Source organism: Sminthopsis crassicaudata, chromosome 2, assembly GCF_048593235.1.
Source record: "Sminthopsis crassicaudata isolate SCR6 chromosome 2, ASM4859323v1, whole genome shotgun sequence".
Classification (NCBI taxonomy): Eukaryota; Metazoa; Chordata; class Mammalia; order Dasyuromorphia; family Dasyuridae; genus Sminthopsis; species Sminthopsis crassicaudata.
In genome coordinates, this window is record NC_133618.1 from 305,456,470 (window position 1) to 305,472,760 (window position 16,291).

The following is a 16,291-nucleotide window of genomic DNA, read 5'->3' on the forward strand; positions in this document are numbered from 1 at the left end:
CTTCAAGAGGATAAAGCATCAGATTCTTGCCAAAATACCCCTTCTTTATAAAGGCTCACAACTTTTCATTTTCTATCATCATCCTGCATGGTTTCCACTCCATGGAAATCAGGTCCCCACATTAGGTACTCTCTGGTAATTACACCTCTTTTTTCAGTTTTCTTTTGTGTATCATTTTCCCCCATTGGGTTGTAAACTCCTTGAGGACAAGGGGTTGTTTTTATTTTCTCATTTGTTTCCCCAGTATTTAGTAATTTTTTTCCAATTCAATTCAATAAATATTTTTTTATGTACCCGCTAAATGCCAGGCACTGTTAAGTGTTGATGATAAAAAGAGAAAAATCAAATAATTCCTGCCCTTCAGGAAACTAACATGCTTTTAAAAAATAAAATTGTATTTTTACTTATATCACCATATGTTCCAATATAGCCCTAACCCTCTCATCTATTTCCAGAGAACCATTTTTAATAATTAAGCCTCAAAAATAATTTCAATACCATTAAGGAAAATAACTAATCCAATCATCATAGTAGGAATGTTGATAGATAATCTCCTACCATAACATCCTAGGAAGGGGCTGTGAAAAAAGGAGACTGTCATATACTGAAATTTCCAGATTATGTCATGGAAACCAGTGACTCAGAAATAAAGTTACCCCAAAAAAATCTAGGCTCTTTATCTGTAGAAGTAGCCTCTGATACAAGAAAGAAAGGAAAAATAACTGAAGGGAATAATTTTAGAAGGGAGGCAGTGAGTCAGACCAGACTTCTTAGATTCATGTATATTTGTCTCCATTCAAAAGAAATAAGTAAAATAATTGAAGGATACTTATAATCCTGTGATGCAGAGCTGAACTGGAAGCTTTCAGCATTTGCAATAGTAGTTCTCTATTGTGTTTTTCTAGTACTTTTCTCTTAGGAGCTAAGTGATTTGAAGACAACATCTCATAGAATCATTTATCTTCACACCAAGATAAGGAGGGAGTGGGGTATTCAGCAGTATAAATGAGCTTCTCAAGGTCACAAAGGTGATTAATGACTATGATTGAAACAGAGTTTGAGTTTCTGTCTCAGATGGGTGAAAGGTATAATTTTAAAAATACCAACTGCTAATTTAATTACATTAAGGACAGTGAAACAAAAATTCACTATGTAATGCTAGTATCACTTCATAAAACCTAAATAAGCAAATGAATTAATTTGCCATCCTTTCTTGTTCATCCAATTTACTCTTTGGGCTTCATTTTCTTCATTGTAAAATGGAAAGAATAATACTTGAGCTCTCTCAAAATTGTTATGAAAATTAAATGGGATAAAGAATACACAAAAAGTAGAGAGGCAGCTAACAAATATTTATTAAGTGCTTATTATATGACAGGCACTGTACTAAGCACTAGAGATAAAAAATGTTGTCCATCTTTTATTTAGAAGAAGACCAATGACAATGACACAAAGTGACATCTTAACCTTCCTGAATTGGATTTAAGTGAGACAGATTTGCAGGAAGTCATTAGCCTCACCTTTTCTTCCACAGTCATTGAAGTCTAGTGACAAGACAAAGGCCAGGATGACTGGTGATAATAACCCAGGTTACAGTGGAATGGATGACCTTGTATCTGTGATGTCTCACTAAGCTCTGGGCACTCTAAAAGCTGCTTCAGTCACCTAATGGTAGATGGAACAAAGTGTTCTCAAAGTGTTGCCCATTCAGCCATGGGAAGTCTTCACATGCTTGCAGAAGACCTCTAACTCAGATAAGTTTGAGGCATATTGGCTACCTTCAACCTGGTTCATCCCATCCACTGAGATCATTTTACCATTGCACATTTTCTTGGAGCCACAGGTGAAATGGTATATGGAATATTCAGGAAAGACTAGCATCTCTAGTGTGAGGGATTGCCAAGCTTTCAGGGTTGTTCATCCACTTTTGGTGTCTAGCCGTCATTCAGGGATAAAAGTACAAAAAAAAAAAAAAAAAAAAAAAACAGTCTGCCTTCAAGGAATTTGCTTTCCAGTGGGGGAGGAAAACACACATAAAAGAGCTGAGAAGCAGATAGGAGAGAACAAAGATCTAAAAGTTATGGTATCAAGTTTAGAAAGTCAGAAGCAGAGACAGGAGGGAAATGAAGGTACCCCGCCCCTGAAATGGAGGCCTTGGGAAGAACTCACTAAGAATTGGTCCTCTTAGATGTGAAGGGGCCCCCTGAACTTGTTTCCCTGAGTTGCCCTACTCTCCAGGGATAATGCCCCCCCTGAACTAGAATAACAGTGCAGTGATTTTTTGCAAACGAACTCTATTAATTCTCAATGGCTTTGAAGAAGAATTAGCTATAAGCCTGGCTCTGGCCGGTTTAACACAGAAGGATAAACCATTTGTGCATCTGGGACTTTTCAGATAAGCAAGACTATACCACCTTTATGGTCTAACAGTTCCCAGGAGGGGCCCCAGCCATGTTTTACTTTTCTCATGACTCGAGTCTAAGGAATTTCCCCTTTTCCCCCTCCTTTGTCTCAAAGAAACCTCCCATTTTCATTATAATGTATAAAAATCCATGCCTCTGCCTGTATTTCAGACTCCTTTTAACTTGGTATAAGGAGTTCCCATGTGCATGTGCCTTTCTCTTCAAATGTCAAGTTACTACTCATATCTTGTGGAGTCATGACTTTTGGTTAACATCCCCACTGGGAGAGGGGGACTAACATGGCAAGGGGATGTTTCAGGGTGAGAAAGTGGAAGAGGCAGTTGTTCTAGGATTCCAGGCACTAAGAGAAGTTCTAGGGGAAAATGTGGGTGGGGGTATAGTCTGAAACTGTACAGTTGGTAAAAGAAAAATTCTTCATTCAGACTCCCCTCACTGCCACCACTAATGAAGCAAAACTCAGGAAAAGGAGAATTAAACAGATTTTTAAATACATCAATATAGCACCATACATCAATATAGCACTATATTGAGGTCAATCACTAGAGATCAGCAAGAGATGGAGGCATCTTTTACTGAGATAATGAGACAAAAACAATTCAGATTAATCTACTTTAGCAAGAGGGGATAGGCCATTTTATCTCAGCTCCTCCCCAATTATCTCTATAACTAATAGCATGCTAAGTGGTGAAGTGAAGAGCGTACCAGGCCTTGACTCATCTCCCAGAGTTCAAATCTGACCTCAGACACTAACTGTGTAGAAGTCACCTAACCTTGCTGGCCTCCGTTTTTCATCTCTAAAAATGAGCTGAAGGAGGCAATGTCAAAATACTCCAGTATCTTTGTCAAGAAAACTCTAAATAAGGTCATGAAGAGTCAGACACGAGTGAAGCAACAAACAACAAACACAACAGATAGAAGATGATCCGAACCCTGATAAACAGCAGGTAATACAAAAGCTGCAAAATCAGGGATGTTTCCCCCAATATTGATTGACAAGGAGGACTGGAAACAATGGGGCCAACAGGTCAGCATAACTTCCTATTTTGTACTACATAAATAAATGTCATCTAATAAAATATTCTTTTGATTTCATTATTCAACTCTACCTTTTCAGAAATGGGGAGGTAGCTAAAGGAATAGACTCATGAATGGGATGAACTTTAAACATCTGATCTAGTCCAACTCTTTCATTTTGCAGATGAGTATATCGAGTCTCAGAAGGGGAAAGGTGATTTACTAAAAACCACCCATTTAGTAAATAGCAAGGTTCAGACTCAAATCCCCACTTTCTGATTCTAAATCCAACACTCTTTCCACTATGCCATGATGCATTTCTTTATATCTTCAGGTTCTTGCTCTATGTATTCATCACATTCTTATATAGCCTTGCAACAATAAATCTAAAAGTTTCACTGTATGAAATATTTTAAATGGCAAGCCTGTTTTCATGCCTCCAGGTGACCTTGCTGACTCTCTTATCATTATGTAACCCAACTTCAAGAGGACTCAATAGCTCTGGCACATAAGTGATACTTACATTAATAGCTAAAAGTTTACAGTTGCTTCCATCATCTTCCCAAAGCCAAAGTGCTCACTTAATCTGACATATAGAACTCCCCCAAAATGACTACTACAATGAAGTTGATGGAGGCAAATAGTAGCCTTTATACAGAAAACAACATGAAACAAGAAATTGTATTTCTAATACCTAAAGATTTAGTTGATGTAAAATACAGTATTTAGTATTGGGGCACCAGATAGCATAGGATTGAATTGGACAAACAAAATAAATGGTTCACATTTAGAGGAACTAGAAGCTTCTGAGGTTCTTATCTTAATTCTATTGATGGGAAGAAAACAGACATTTATTAAATGCTTCGTATATGCTACGTAGGGCAGGTAGGTGGTAAAAATGAACAAAGTAACCCTGTTTGCTTCTGTTTCCTCATCTGTAAAATAAGCTGAACAATTAAATGGCAAACCACTCTTAGTATCTTTACTAAGAAAATCCCAAATGAGGTAACAAAAAGTCAAATACTGAAAACAAGAGAGTAACAACAACAGATACTAGGTACTGCACTAAACATTTTACAAATATTAAGATTCTCACAACAACCCTAGGAATTAGGTGGTATTATTAACCCCATTTAAAGTTGAGGAAAATGAAGCAGACAAAGATTAAATGATTTGCTCAGAGTCACATAGCTAATAAATATCTGAGGTAAAATTTAAACAGTTCTTTCTGAGTTCTATATAAATGTTAACTATCATCATTATTATTTTTTAATGATGGAAGGAAGGAAGGAAGGAAGGAAGAAGAAAGAAAGAAAGAAAGAAAGAAAGAAAGAAAGAAAGAAAGAAAGAAAGAAAGAAAGAAAGAAAGAAAGAAAGAAAGAAAGAAAGAAAGAAAGAAAGAAAGAAAAGAAGAAAGAAAGAAAGAAAGAAAGAAATACTCATGCATATATACTGTGGGAAAAAAATTCTAAATAAAATTTTAAAAAAGCAAAGCAAAAAAAAAAAAGAGAAAGAAAGAAAGAAAGAAAGAAAGAAAGAAGAAGAAAGAAAGAAAGGAAAGAAAGAAAGAAAGAAAGAAATACTCATGCATATATACTGTGGGAAAAAAATTCTAAATAAAATTTTAAAAAAGCAAAGCAAAAAAAGAAAGAGAAAGAAAGAAAGAAAGAAAGAAAGAAAGAAAGAAAGAAAGAAAGAAAGAAAGAAAGAAAGAAAGAAAGAAAGAAAGAAAGAGAAAGAAAGAAAGAAAGAAAGAAAGAAAGAAAGAAAGAAAGAAAGAAAGAAAGAAAGAAAGAGAAAGAAAGAAAGAAAGAAAGAAAGAAAGAAAAGGAGGAAGGGAGGGAGGGAGGGAGGGAGGGAGGAGGGAAAGAAAGGGAGGGAGGGAGGAGGGAAAGAATGGGAGGGAGGGAGGAGGGAAAGAAAGGAGAGGGGGGAAGTGAGGAGGGAACAGAGAGAGGGGAGAAGAGAGGGAAGAAAGAGGGAGGGAGAAACGGAGGGAAGAAGCAAGGGAAGGAGGGAGAAAACTTTATTAAGTACCTACTCAGCAACCCCAATATCAGCGCAATACAACTGAGTTTGGAGAAATGACCTAGAAAATAACAGTATGAGCACATCTCTAAAGATCATCAGTAGCTACCCACAAATGGTCCTACACATGTGCTCTTCACACATGGTTTTCATACAAATTCTTTATCCACACAGGTTGCTTTCTTGTATGCCTTCATGCTACTTAGATGGAAAAGTACTGCCTATGTGCATAGTGGTAATTTTTTCTCATTTATTATGTAGTTAGAATAAATTTTGCCTTTTCCTTTGAAATGATGTGTCCTCTGCTTGACTGGTTAAAAATTACAAATACTCCAGGGAGAATTTGCCATTCTCTAAATCAGTAAAGTCTTTATTCCTGTCTTTACTTGTTGAATATTCAATCGATTGTCATTTATTATCCATTGAACTTCTATAACACCTCTTGAATCAGTTCCATCCTCTTTATTACCATGGCTACCAACCTAGTACAGACCCTTATTAGCCGCCTGCCTGATCTGATATAACATTATACATGCCTTTACCTTGCTCTCTTCCCATTTACTATCCATCCTTCATACAACTGCCAGATTAATCATTCCTTTTCATAACTCTGATCATGTCATTCATCTGCTTAAAAAAAAAAAAAAAAAAACCTGGAACTTTCTATTGTCTGGTGGGCATTTTTCCAAAATGATTGCCCTAGGGAAAGATGATGGTTAACCAGCCAACACTACCTTTCAAGCTCTAGGCCCCAAGGAGAATACAAGGTAAAATATACATTCCTAGGCTTTAAATTCAGTGCATCTTCATCAGCTAAGGACTAGTGAAGTTTCTAGGGATTCAGCTTCTGTTTGTCAGGTTTATGGCATGGTTGTTTCTCTCCCACACCTAGGTGTTCAGAGTCTTAATTAGATAAAGAGTGTAAAGTGCCTTGAAAGCTGCAGTTGAAAGGTGCTAGAGAAATCCCTAAAGATTTTTGTCTGGTAGAGAAAGATAAAAAGAAAATTAGAACGGCTCTTTAAAAATGAGCTAACAGTTTACTCTTAAGCTTCTTGGCTTTCCTGTTATATTTCTGTGTGGCAAATGTTTATAGCTTTAAAAAAAATCCTAACCATAAATGTAAAAGTTAAAATCAGGCTCCAGCAGGGCAAATTAAATTCTATTTCTCCAAGATGGGTCTGTGGGACATAAACAAGGGAACAAATGGCTGTGGGCTTGGATTCTTTTGAGTAAAGAGGGAAACCAGAGCAGACTCACATATTTGGTTAACACTTCTGAGGGAAGTCTGAAATCAATATTTTAGCAGAGTATTTTTTTAAGGAAACACACTTTTAAAAGCATATTTCTAGACAGAGGCCCCCTTTCTGAGTTTCAGACAAAACATTTTATTTGTTTCTTAAGAGAAGAAACTTCAGTTTAATTCAATTATACTGCCATATGCCCATTCCTCTCCTCTGAGGTTGACTATTGATAGCATAATGAATGTTAGTGTAAATGGATCAAAGTCCACGAAAGGAAATGAATAGAAAGCTCCTGTCTCCAGTGAGCCAAATCCTACAAGCAATGATTCATGCACAATTTGGGTAGGGAGGGGCAAATGCTAACCCCAGAGTTGTTTGCAAGCAACTGACTGTATATTTTGACTGGCTGGGGACAAGAAAGAATAGAAATTAAAAACAGTACTGCAAAAAATAAAATGCTTTACAGCTTGAGGGAAGGATATAGAAGACAAGGTAAGTATTTATCAATGAGTAGTCTTTAAATAGTCTTTCTTCATCACCCAAATTAAAAATAAGCATTAGCTTATTCTCTCAGATTCTCAAATTCAATTTTCAGTTTTCTGAAGAGAAGGAAAGGAGATTTTTTAAAAATTGATAATAGCCAATTTCATATATATTTAAGTTTTGCCAAGCATTTTAAATATGTAATAGATGTCTGGTGCATACCCACTATCTGAAAAGTCATATCTTGATGTGGAGAGGCAACGGACTTTTTCTGGGAGAAATGGTAAGAACAGAACCATGAACAGATTATTCTGTAACTTCTCTGATAGTGAAGCCAAATACCTGAGAAGAGCTTTCTTCTACTGCTTATACAACCAGAAAAGGTCTATCAGCATCAGCCAATTCCAGTTAAGGGAGTTAAGTAGGTTTTTCCACCAATAGCTTCCAATAAGAGAACTATGTTTCAAGAAAAAAAACTCAGAGTAGGTAATGAGTAGGTAATGCAAATTATCACTATTTGCAGATGATATGATGGTATACTTATAGAACCCTCTATACTAAAAATCTACTAGAAACACAAAAATCCACTAGAAACAATCCACAACTTTAGCAAAGTTACAGGATACAAAATAAATCCACAGAAATCATCAGCATTTTTATACATTACCAACAAAGTCCAGCAGCAAGAGATACAAAGAGAAATTCCATTTAAAATAACCGTTGAGAACATAAAATATTTAGGCATCTACCTGCCAAGGGAAAGTCAGGAACTATATGAACACAACTACAAAACACTTTCTACACAAATAAAGTCAGATCTAAACAATTAGAAAAATATCAAGCGCTCATTGATAGCCCAAGCAAATATAATAAAAATGACAATACTACCTAAATTAATCTATTTATATAGTGCTATACCAAACTCCTAAGAAATTATTTTATAGATCAAGAAAAAATAATAAAGTTCAACTGGAAGAACAAAAGGTCAAGAATTTCAAGGGAATTAATGGAAAAAAAATGCCAGTGAAGGTGGCCTAGCTGTACCAGACCCAAAACTATATTATAAAGAAGCTATCATCAAAACCATTTGGCACTGGCTAAGAAATAGAGTAGTCGATTGGTGGAATATATTAGGTTCACAGGACCAATTAGTCAATAACTATTGCAAGCTAGTGTTTGACAAACCCAAAGACTCCAGCTGGGGATAAGAACTAACTAATTGACAAAAACTTCTGGGAAAATTGGAAAGTAGTATGGCAGAAACTAGATCTTGACCCATATCTAACACCATGTACCAAGATAAGATTGAAATGGGTCTATAATTTAGACATAGAGTGATATTATAAGCAAATTAGAAGAACATAGGATAGTTTACTTCTCAGATCTGTGAAGAAAGAAGCAATTTGTGAACAAAGAACTGTAACTAATTATTGAACACCAAATAGATCATTTTTATTATATTAAATTGAAAAGTTTTTGTATCAACAAAACTAATGCAGACAAGATTAAAAGGGAAGCAATAAATTGGGAAACCATTTTTACATTTAAGGGTTCTGATAAAGGCCTCATTTCTAAAACATATAGAAAATTGACACAAATTTATAACAATTCAAGCCATTCTCCAATTGATAAATGGTCAAAGGATATGAACAGACAATTTTCAGATGTAGAAATTAAAACCATTTCTAATCATATGGAAAAGTGCTCTAAATCACTATTGATCAGAGAAATGCAAATTAAGACAATTCTGAGATACCACTGCACACCTCTCAGACTGGCTAAGATGACAAAAGAAGATAATGATGAATGTTGGAGGAGATGTGGGAAAACTAGTACTCTAATACATTGTTGGTGGAATTGTGAATGGATCCTGATATTCTGGAGAGCAATTTGGAACTATGTTCAAAAAAGTTATCAAACTGTGAATTCCTTTTCATCTAACAGTGTTTCTACTGGGCTTATATCCCAAAGAGATCTTAAAGGAGGGAAAGGGACCCACATGTGCAAAAATGTTTGTGTCAGCCCTCTTTGTAGTAGCAAGAAACTGGAAACTGAATGGATACCCATCAGTTGGGGCATGGCTGAATAAGTTGTGGTATATGAATGTTATAGAATATTATTGTTCCATAAGAAATGATCAGCAGGATGATTTCAGAGAGGCCTGGAGAGACTTACAGGAACTGATGCTATGTGAAATAAGCAGAACCAGGAGATCATTGTACACAGCAACAAGATTATATGACGATCAATTCTGATGGATGTGACTCTTTCCAACAATAGATGATTCAGATCAGCTCCAATAATCTTGTGATGAAGAGAGCCATCTACACCCAGAGAGAAGACTGTGGGAACTGAGTGTGAACCACAATATAGCATTTTCACTCTTTCTGTTGTTGTTCCTTGCATTTTGTTATCTTTCTCAGTTTTTGTTTCCTTCTTGATCCAATTTTTCTTGTGTAGCAAAATATTGTATAAATATATATACATATATTGGATTTAACATATATTTTAACATATTTAACATGTATTGGATTACCTGCCATCTAGGGGAGGGAGTGGGGAGAAGGAGAGGGAAATTTGGAATACAAGGTTTTGCAAGGGTCAATGTGGAAAAATTACCTATGCATATGTTTTGTAAATAAAAAGGTTTAATTTAAAAAAAAGACGAGACCAGATGGCCCCTGAGAAATCAGCCTAGATCCTTGGTCTTTTCCTTATTTCTCTTTAGATTTAGAAACAGAGAATAGAGTCTCTAATCTGGGTTGTGCCCATGAGTTACTGTGATCCTGAAATCCAGCATCCCAGGCCAAATGTTGCAGCCAGTTCAGTATTAATTGTACTTATAGATGCAAAGCCAAAATGATGAAGTAAAAGCAGGAACTCCCCAATCTATCCCACAAAAGCATTCCAATTTCCTTTAAATAGTGATTCTAAACAAATTTTAGAGAATTAGAGCACTCAAAAAGATGGAATAGAATGTTTTCTAGCTGAAGACAACTTAAAAAGTCAGCAGGAAAGGTCTGTCACACAAGAGTAGAAGTCCAGCACATGTCCTAGTACAGACCACACCAAAAACAGTGCTGGCCCCATTCCAGCCCTGACCACAGCCCTGGCCCGTGTCAGCAAAGCAGAAATATGGTCTAGGGACCTCCAATTCAGCGGCAGTATTGGTGACTTCCAGACCTCTCATCACAGAGACACAAAAGACAACTTGAAAGGTCAGCATCAAGGTGGAAGCCCGGTGGGTGAGCACAGCTCCTGCCCAAGATCCAAACCCAGCCTTCACCCCAAGCCAACAAAGCAAGAACTAGGCTACACACCTCTAAATCATCAGCAGTACTGGTGGTTTCTAGAATTCTCAGCCCAGACACCAAAAACAATTTGCAAGGTGAGCAGGAAAGGTTCGTCATGGATGAGAGGGCTTTGGAAAACCAGCCAACCAAGAGTGGGCATGGGGAGTGTTGGGGTGGCAGCTTCCAGAGGTGTTGGCTCACAGGAGGGCTCTTTATTAGTAGTAAGAAAGGTCTGTGTTGCTTTAGTTCACTAGATATTATAGTTATAGAGGGTCAGGATTATTCCTAACAGCTTCAGAGCAGAAAATATTGCCTGTGGTGAGCTCTGAAAAAAGCTGCACAAACTCTTGAAAGTTGGGACAATGCACCCTCTACCATGGAAACAGAACCCAACTTTAGCAAAGAGTTAAAAGCCAAGTCATGGGCTAAGAAAATGAACAGACAGCAGAAAAAAAGATTCTGACCATGATTTCCCTGAGATGAAAAAAATTGTTGATAAAAGTATTGCAGAACTTCAAAATCTTCAGAAATCATTGGATTCCCTGATACATGATAAGACTGATACAGGACTTCAAAATCTGCAAGAACTTTTGGATTCCCTGACACATGAAGTAATGGACAATAGATTCATGTTGTTTGTTATATAATAACTCCCAGGTTGATGGATTTATATATACCTGTTTCAAGTGAGACCCTTCAGAAACCCACTAATCTGGTTTGATTCCCCATTTTCCTTTGGTGTTTTCATCTCCCTTCCTGAGACGCCTGAGGGCATGATCACTTCCTTTTTTTGGTGTTTTCACCCCTTTTTTTGAAGAGTCAGGGAAGATATGATCACCTTCTTTTGGGGTTCTCATCTCCTTGAGAAGTCAGGAGGGTGTGACCACTTTATGTTCTAAAACAAAAGAAAGCAAGAGATGTTACGGGCCAGAACTCTATACTTAAAACAAGGATTCTTAGAAGGTGCTAATTCAGTTGAATTGATGAGACAATGGTTATCTAGTTTAGCATGGTGATTAATAGTTCTCTAAGTTCAGTATCACTGATTTAATCTTACAACAAATAATGGTTTCCTAGTGATATAATGATTGGTTTATACTCAGTATAGAGCATATAGATAGGCTGGATGAGACCAAGAGACAGATTCATTCATCCCCTCTCACACCACCTTGGTGGTAGGGCTCTCCTCCTTGAAACTTGGAAGGCCTCTAAGAAAACTAGCCTGAGCCCCAGGCAAGGAAACTAGATTGTGAAGGAGATAATAAAGGATTTGGACTTTAACACCTGGCTATTCTTGTGGTGATTAATCTGCTGAAAGGAAGGCTGCTCCAAGATCTCCAGAAAATCAACCAGAACATTACATTTTGGTGCCTGAATGTGGGACTAAGGATTTACAATCAGCAATCCAGACTGACACATCCTGAGTTCAGTGGGAAAAGTCTTTAATCCTGATTTCAGTAGAAAAGTCTCCAATCCTGAGTTCAGTGGAAAAGTCTCCATGACCCAGAAATTAGGGTAAGTACAAAAATAGACAAGAAGGAAATTTTGTTAAGGGCTAAAGTAGTGTTTCAGCTGAAACGGGACAAATGTTTAGAAACAGCCTTCTTTTCCACCCCAAGGAAAATGTGTCGAAAGCTTAGTTAAACTCATTTAAAAAAAAAAAAACAAGGTTTGATTATAACTTGGATGCAGATCATTGAACTCTTTGAAATATTAAAATACATATCTCCTTGGTTTTCTAAGGAAAAAGAATTACATCCAGATGAGTGGAAATTAGTAGGAGAGCAATTATGTGAATATTACTATGATAATAGTCCTAATTCAATTTCTAAAGAAACATTTTATACATATAATTTAATACAATTGGCTTTAAGGAATTACATAAGTATTAAAATAAGAAAAAAGGAAAAAGTTCAGGAGGGGGAGGATACTGAAAAACTAGGGGAAAACCATGAGGAATTAGACAAGAATGGAGTTAAGTACAATTCTGATGAAACTAAGGAGTGTGGTGCTTCACAGCAGGAGCCATTACTGCATTCTCCATCTCATGACCCTCCCCCTTCAATTAACCCTTCCTAGGTGGAGGGAAAAGGAGGAGAGGGAGGGGCAGTGACACAATCAGCACCACCTATAAAGCAGCCTATGACACAATTACAAAAGGCACTAGTTAAAGCTAAAAAAGGACATGATATATCTGATTCACAATTAAATACATACCCTGTTACTGAAGAGTTTGACTCTTCAGATCAAGCCAGGTGAAGATATACTCCTTTTAATCTGGAAATTATCAAAGATTTAAAAAAGAGTTCCACTCTTTATGGGACTACATCATCTTATGTTAAGATGGTATTAGAGAATTTGGCTTATAAAATTTTAACTCCTAGTAATTGAAAATCTATTGCAAGGATGTATTTAGAACCTGGACAAAACTTGTTGTGGCTTTCTGAGTATAGTGAATTATGTAAGATACAAGACCAATGAAATAGGCAACCTGGAGTTACTATACAAATCACCTTTGACCAACTAGCAGGTAAAGTCAGTATTCAGACTCTTAATTAATTACCCTTTTATAGCATATAAACAAATTGCTTCTGCTGCTATCAAAGCATGGGGCTCTCTTCCAGGGAAAGCTCTAGGGGAAGCCTTCATGAAAATAGAGCAAGGTCCAAATGAACCCTTTGCTGATTTTGTGGGACGTCTGCAGACAGCTGTTATACAAACAACTGTTGAAAATGCAGCTACGGGAATAATGATCAAACAACTTGCTAGAGAAAATCCTAATGAGGTGTGTAGAAGAATTATACAGGGACTACACAAGGATGCTCCTTTAGAGGAGATCATAAGATGCTGTGCCACAGTGGGCACAAATGCCTTTTATACCCAGGCTATGATGCAGAACATGGGAAGACAGGGTCCCTCTTGGTAAGGGACTTCCAGAGAGACTCAGTAATGTTTTCAGTGTGGTAAAGTAGGGCATCTGAAAGCTCAGTGTAGGCATAGAGAAAGAGTGAGAAGACAGGGTGAGAGAACAAGACCCAAAACCCCATGTACAAAATGTAACAAGGGTTTCCACTGGGCCTCAGAATGTAGATTGACCCAGAGAAATGAGAGGCAGGGCCCAGCTCCAAGACTTCAAACAAAAAACAGGTGGGGCATGATGGCAGCTGAGGTTACACCCAGAGAGTCTTTAGAAGTTCAATACTCTGATATGATCAATCAGCAGAGATGCAATCAGATGGGAGAAAGGGATTACAACTGGGGAGAATACAGGCTTTTTAACACAACAGAAGAATAGTGTTCAGTGCAAGCAGCTCCAGTGTAATTGCCAGGTGATGCAGAAAGATCCAGAAAGTGGTGAATGGAAGGGACCAGATAGGTTAACTGCTTGGGAGAAAGGGTTTGCTTGTCTCTCTATAGAAAGAGAAGGAATCAGATGGGTGCTAACAAGCACCTTGAGAGATAAAGAAAAGGAGAGAAACCTTGAAACAAAGGAGAAGACCTTAGAAACATGTGACACTGAAAAAATATGGCTGATAATGAGACTGTTACAGAACTTCAAAACCCACAGGAATCATTGGATTCCCTGAGATATAAAATTGTTGTTGCAGAACTTCAAAACCAGCAGGAATTTTTGGATTCTCTGAGACATTATAAGACTGATACAGGACTTCAAAATCTGCAGGAATCATTGGATTCCCTGAGACATGATGAGATTATTATAGGACTTCAAAATTTGTGGGAATTATTGGATTCTCTGATACATAAAGTAATGGAAAATAGATTGGTTTTGGCCTATTTCTAGGACTTATGGACATGTATAATTCCTCACATTGATTGATGTTATTTGTTATGTAATACCTCCCCTGTTGATGCATTTATGTATATCTGTTTCAAGTGAGATCCTTCAGAAACCCCACTAATCTGGTTTGATTCCCCATTTCCTTTGGTGTTTTCATCTCCCTTCCTGAGACTTCAGGGAGGGTATGATCACCCCCTTTTTTAGTGTTCTCACCCCCTTTTCTGAGAAGTCAGGAATGATGTGATCACTTCCTTTTTGGGGTTCTCCCCTCCTTGAGAAGTCAGGGAGGGAATGACCCCCTATGTTCTAAAACAAAAGTAAGCGGGAGATATTATGGGCCAGACTCTGTACTTAAAACAAGGATTCTTACAAGGTGCTAACTCAGTGAAATTGATAAATACAATGGTTATCTAGTTTAGCATGGTGTTTAATAGTTCTCTAGTTCAGTATATGTTAGTTAGTACTTAATATAGTTCTACAAGATTCACACCTATGATGATGTAATCATAATAGAGTATATAATAGCCAGCAGGGACCCAGAGACACATTCATTCCATCATCTGTCAGGCTCCTGGTTGCTTTCCTGGGGATAGAGAAGCTTGGAGACAGATCCAGAGAAGATAAGAGGACTGGAGGCAGGAGTTCAAGCTCTCGGAGCCAAGGAGAGACATTCACTTCATCTCACACCACCATGGTGGCTGGCCTCCTGCACTTCCCCCACTGAGACCAAGGCAGGTCTGAAAGGCTCTTCAGCCTCCAGGTAAAGAGACAATAAAGAATTTGGACTTTATCCCTAGCTATTCTTGTGATGATTACTCAACTAAAGCAAAGGCTGGTCCAGAGACCTCTAGAAAACTAACAAAGAACACTACATATATAGAACTGGAAGTATTAGTCACTGGCCTGCTAATAAATGGAAGGGACTGAGCTAACTTCTGTGTGCAGTATAAGATTTTACACACTACTGGAATACCTTTTAATTCTCAAGGTCAAGCAATAGTAGAGAGAAGAAACAGAGACATTAAGACACTCCTTCAAAAACAAAAGAAAGGGGGAGCCACGGGTAGCCCTAGAGAACTTCTAAATTTAGTTCTCTATACCATCAATTTTCTAATTTTTGACAAAGATGCACTGACTCCGGCAGACAGCTTTTATAACCCACCAGAAGGGCAGTGTCCAGTGCGAGCAGCTCCACTATCCTTAGATAATTGCCAGGTGATGTGGAGAGACCCAGAAAGTGGTGAATGGAAGGGGCCAGGTAGGTTAACTGCCTGGGGGAGAGGGTTTGCTTGTATTCAGATGGAGAAGGAATCAGATGGGTGCCAACGAGTCATATTTGCCTTGTCCATCAGAGAGAGACAGAAAAAGAGAAAGACCTCAAAACAAAGGAGAAAATCTAAGAAACATCTGACACTGAAAGAGCATAGCTAATAAGAAGACTGTTAAAGAACTTTAAAACCAGCAGGAATCATTGGATTTCCTAACACAAGATGAGACTAATGGACAATGGACTTGTGGACATTTATAAATTCTCAATTTATGATTATTTGATCATACTTCTAGTATGTACTATGTTACTATGTTACTATGTGTTTATGTAATCTATATAATTATATGTAATGCCTCCCATGTTGATGGATTTATGTTTCAAGGTCATGACCACCCTATGTTCTAAAGCAAAAGAAAGGGGGGAGATGTTAGGTTCTTACTAAGTGCTAAGTCAGTACTTAACAATTCTCTAGTTCTGGCCTTTACTGGGAGTTTAACCCCTTCGAACTCCTGGGAAGGAGCTTGCATGCTTAGGAGGAACAAGTTCATTGGTTGAAGTAATTTTTCCCAGAAGCCCTTGAGTTATCCCATGCCCATTCTCTGGGAGGATAAAAGAGGGCGGCACTCAAGAGATAGAGAGTCTCTTGTCTGGGCCAGACTTGAGGTGGCTCTCCGGAGGAAGAAGTCACTACTCTGGACCAGAGTTGGCAGCAATGTCTGGAGACAAGGGCTCTCTACAGG